At 38.0% G+C, this 5315-nt stretch overlaps 1 pseudogene; it reads left to right on the plus strand.

Annotated features, from left to right (window-relative positions):
- Positions 1-4581: 4581 nt before the first annotated feature.
- Positions 4582-5070, plus strand: LOC106148673 (annotated as a pseudogene).
- Positions 5071-5315: the final 245 nt, after the last annotated feature.

Raw genomic sequence — 5315 nt, forward strand, 5'->3', positions numbered from 1 at the left:
CAAGCTCACTCTGTAGCCCAGACTGGTCTCGAACTTGCAACAATCCTCCTGCCTTAGCCTCCCAAGTGCTGGGATTACAGGTATGCGCCACCACACCTGGCTTAATTTCTGATTTGGGATGTTGAGGCACTTGATAAATCTTTATTCATCCTTGTTTATAGTGATGGTGAACTTTAGACCTTTCAGTGATACAATCAGCCTGCTGCAGTGTGTATGCCATAGGTTCACCACCGCTGCTATATAGTCTACCAAAGCTGCAGCTTTAAAGGACATAGTAGAAAAGTTTCAAAGTTTTGTGCTTTTCCTCTGCTTCATTCTACAAGTAGCTTCTGCAGCAAGTGGGAATGCTTCCGTGCAAGGTGGATGTTGATAAAGACCATTCAACATATCTTTTTAATATGCTTAAGGTTCGGGGACCTCCAGGATTACTTTTACTTATACTAACTCTAATTTTAGGAAGATATTCCAGTAAATTATGGCATTAACACAATTAGAAACTTAAATATTGGGATATGGGAATCATTATAATTTTCAAAAAATCTTAGTAAACTAACAAACAACTGAATGTACTATATATAGATACTGATTCTCCGTTCTTTTCTTTCTTTCTTTCTCTCTTTCTTTCTTTGTTTCTTTGTTTCTTTCTTTTGAGGCAAAGTCTCTCTATGTAATTCAAGCTGGCCTTGAACTCACTATGTAGCCCAGGCTGGCCTTAAACTTTGGGTCATCCTTCTACCTCAACTTCCATAGTGCCACGGTTACAAGTGTGCCTCACTATGTCTGGACTGATATTGTTTTTAAAACCTTTAATTTACATATTTTTATTTGTTTATAATATTTAATTATCAAGATATCACACACACACACACACACACACACACACACATACACACACATACACAAGGGGCAAAATTTGATGAGCAGTGTGTTTTAGCGAGTAATGTTTTATTGTATTATGATAACAAGTCCACATCCATCCTTTGCCCATGGTTGTGGACACTCTGGTGCTGTCATGATAAAACCAAGTGCCAACATTACAAGGGTCAAGGGCCTGAAGCCCAGGAGCAAATACCCTGGCTGATTTCTAGAGCTCATTTGAAACAGAGTTCAAGAAGCAAGCATGTCAGTCAAGCATTAGGAGGATGGGTGGTGCACTAATCACATAGTGTGAGGTAGAATTCTTAAGCCAGGAATCCAAATTTAAGATCTGTCATTGGTGATTTTCTTTAAAAAAATCTCACTAAGAGGTGAATTCTAAAGTGACTGCGAGCCCATTCAATTTATATTGCCAAAGGAAAGTTAATGTTTCCCACAAACAGAAAGAGTAAGAGTACCCAGTGATAATTCTGTCCTTCAGTATGGTTCTTAGGCCTCCAACCCATAGAAAATATTAGCTAGATGGCTGGATGCTGCAGTGTCCAGTAGAGAAAACTCGGAGCCATTAAGAGATGAGTGAAATAATAAAATTTCTTCCCAAACTTCCTCATCTCACCTCTCCCAATCCCTGCCTCTACAGGGAGGGCTCTGTCTCCACTGAGGGCAACCGGCAGGCCAGTAACCACAGAAAACACATATTCCCTCTTTGTTCCACACAGGTGTTTACTCCATTTTCTGTTAATATTCACATTGGGGATATTTGGGGTATTCACATTTTGACACCATAAGCACCTATGTTTCCATATATTTTTCAATCTACTTAAAATATTTGCTTAAAAATATCAAACATATCTTCTAATTGGATCTCTGTTTAGGTGATAAGCTTAAGTGGACCACCATAGTCTTTTGTTGATTTGGGCAATGCATTTTTATTGTACAGCTATTTTGTACAGGCATAGTCAGAGACAATGAATGAAACAAAACTCTTCTCTTTTCTATTGTCTATCAGTGAGCTCCTCATTGCTGAAACACAACACCTGTCACCCACAGTTCAAGGGATGAGTGATTTCATTTGGCTCATGGTTGCAGGAGATTTAGTCCATGGTTACCTGGCTCAAAGGCAGAAATATAATGGTGGAAAAGGGTGGTGGAGGAAACATGCTCAGTTCCTGGTGGCCTGGAAGCAGACCAGAAGAGCAGAAGCGGATTGATAGAGAGGGAGAGGGGGCCAGGTACCAGACATAGATGCCCTGGTCAAACCTCTGTGCTATACCCAGACACATGTAGTTTGAACAATCAATCAATCAATCAATCAATCAATCCCCAAGGGCAATACCAAAGCTATTCAAATTGAACACTGTACCCTAACATTAGTCCTTAAGGCAGTGACAATTAGTGTATGCGAGGAAAAAAATCTGTTCAACATGTGAAACCATAACATCGCTGGTGGATAGTAGCACATGTTACAGCCATTGGCAAGTATTCCTCCTGTAATGTTCAGTGATGATAAGATGCATTGAGTATCTACTATTCTGGAAGGGACACGAGTTGTGAATAGCGTTACTCAGATAGTCTCACATTCTCACTTTCAGAATCTATTCAAAGCCACCTGCTATGCTGTGATACATTATTTTAAGTAAAATAATTGTTCTTTGGTCTTCTATAATCAAGTCTTAATTCAGGGGTAGAATTGCTCCTTTTAAATTAATTTTCAATGACTCATATCACCTGATTTTAATTCAAAAGCTAGTGTTTCAGAGTGAAAGCCTATTTGGAGTTTGATTGTTATTTAAATTAAATTTATTAAATTTACAAATTGAAACCATATTTCTTCCTTGAAATTTAAAGTTTATAAGTCTTACTCCAGAAGGCTGGGGATTTAGCTCAGTGGTGCAGCTCCTGCTTGGCAAGCGTGAGATCCTGAGCTCAATTCCTGGTACCCCCAAAATAAAAATTAAAATAAGTTACTCCATCTGTGAGTCTATAAATGTTTACATACTTTTAAGAATCCTTGGGGCTGGGGATTTAGCTCAGCGGCAAAGCGCCTGCCTGGCAAGCGCAAGGTCGTGAGTTCGGTTCCCGGTAGCGGAGAAAAACCAAAAAAAAAAAAAAAAAAAATCCTTAATGAGTGATTGATTCAACTTACAATGTCATTTTAAATAAAAAGTCTAAGACATTAAATTGACCCCAAGTCAAAATAGTTTTCTTGTTTATAAGAATTTTCCATCTATTGATTTAATACACATAATCTCCTGAATTTTATAAAATATTAAATTATTCTAAAATTATAAACATTTTCCATGTTTTTAAGATTTTTTAACACACACAATTTCATGAATTGTCAAGCAAGCTTGAAACCAGAGCCAGTTAACCATTTTTCAAGACTCCCTTGCATGACATGGAAGGCCAAGGACTTCGCGGTTCTTCTATTTGATGAAGCAGCTCTTCCCTTATGTGTGAGTTACATGTTAGCTACAGAGCAAGACTTTTTAGCAGCACCAAAGAGGGCACTGTCTTTCTTTAATTAACTCCTCCAGCACGCTTATGTACATTCTGAAAATTGCTTCAGTTTTGGAGAGTACATAAAGTTCTAATTTCAATCTTTTTATATGTATTCTTGTACATTTGCACAATCATTATTATTATTATTATTTGGTTTTGGTACCAGGAATTGAACTCAGGACCTTGTGCTTGCCAGTTAGGTGCTGTGCTACTGAGCTATATCCCTGGCCCTGCACATTTATTATTGTAGAATAGCTTTTCCCCTACTCTCTCTTAATTTCCCCTATCATTTGTTCTTTAAGGCTTTGCCAAATCCTAAGCTAGTCACTCTAAAATTTAACACACATTTTTTTTCTCATCTTTTTTCTCTACTGATTTGTTTACCTATAGACTCTTTCTGTATTACCATGATAACATTTGTGTGGCATTCCTTTTTGCAGAGCACCCTTTCCCTCGATATGTACAATAATCACTGTTTTTGTAGATTCTCATATATGTGGCCAAAGGAACGAGTTCATATTTCCTATAAGGCCTAGAGGACATATACCGGGTTCCCCTCCTCTTTGCCTTTGTGTTTGACATTTTGGCAAATTACTGGAAGATGGCGGTTCTGGCTGAAAAGAACTATTAAAAAAAAAATTACACATATTGTAATTATCTACGGCATTTTTTAGGGAACCAATCCTTTCCCTCTGGGCAATGAATCAACTAGGGCTAAGACAAATAAACATGTTTCCTACCACTCAGCTATTAATTTTCTTGGCTAATTACAGTTTAGTTTTCCAAATATTCTTTTAAATTTGTTTAATTATTCTGTCATCAACTATCATAACATTCTTTTTCTTTTTTCATTCATACTTTAAGAAAAACTGTGTTTGCTATGATTAGTTCCCCCAATTAGGTTCAAACTTTCAGAACAACAGGGATGAGTTTATAAATAGCTGTGGGTTTTCCCTACATATATGTGACAAATTTAAAATGACCATCAGAGGCCACATCCTAGCTGGGTCCTCTCCTTGTAGGATCTTTTCCCCTTGTCCATGGGCAGGATGTGTGATTTCTCTTTTAATCAATAGTACATGACAAAGTTGACTGATTATTACCATTATGTGTGGGAGGGGAGATGGAAAAATACAATATGTGTAATTTTTTTTTTAAAAATAGTTCTTTTCAGCCAGAACCGCCATCTTCCAGTAATTTGCCAAAATGTCAAACACAAAGGCAAAGAGGAAGGGAACCCGGTATATGTCCTCTAGGCCTTATAGGAAATATGGACTCGTTCCTTTGGCCACATATATGAGAATCTACAAAAACAGTGATTATTGTACATATTGAGGGAATAGGTACTCTGCGAAAAGGAACGCCACACAAATGTTACCATGGTAATACAGGAAGAGTCTACAATGTTACCCAGCATGCTGTTGGCATTGTTGTAAACAAGCAAGTTAAGGGCAAGATACTTGCCAAGAGGATTAATGTGCATACTGAGCATATTAAACACTCAAAGAGTCTAGATGGCTTCCTGAAATGTGTCGAGGAAAATGCTCAGAAAAAGAAGGAAGCCAAAGAGAAAGTTGAACCCAGGTTCAGCTGAAGGGACAGCCTGCCCTGCCCAGAGAAACACATTTTGTGAGAACCAAAGGGAGGGTGCCTGAGTTGTTGGAACCTGTTCCTTATGAGTTCATGGCATAATCTGGGGATGGAGATTTGCCTTTCAGCACCTATTTGGTGGCTAAGTGTTCTAGGCCCTACTTAAAAACAAAATATCAAGCCCATTCCCTGTGTTGTAAGGATGGTTTTCTTAATTGAACAGGTGTGTGGTGCCTTTATTTCAGAAAAAATACATTGGCAGCAGATTTTCATTCTATCTAGTTAATTGAGTCAGGTCTTCACTCTTCAGGGTTTTTCTTGCTGAAAGATGTTGCTGAGGTACTGTG

Source organism: Chinchilla lanigera, unplaced genomic scaffold (assembly GCF_000276665.1).
Source record: "Chinchilla lanigera isolate Chin_1 unplaced genomic scaffold, ChiLan1.0 scaffold00025, whole genome shotgun sequence".
In the NCBI taxonomy this organism is placed as follows: domain Eukaryota; kingdom Metazoa; phylum Chordata; class Mammalia; order Rodentia; family Chinchillidae; genus Chinchilla; species Chinchilla lanigera.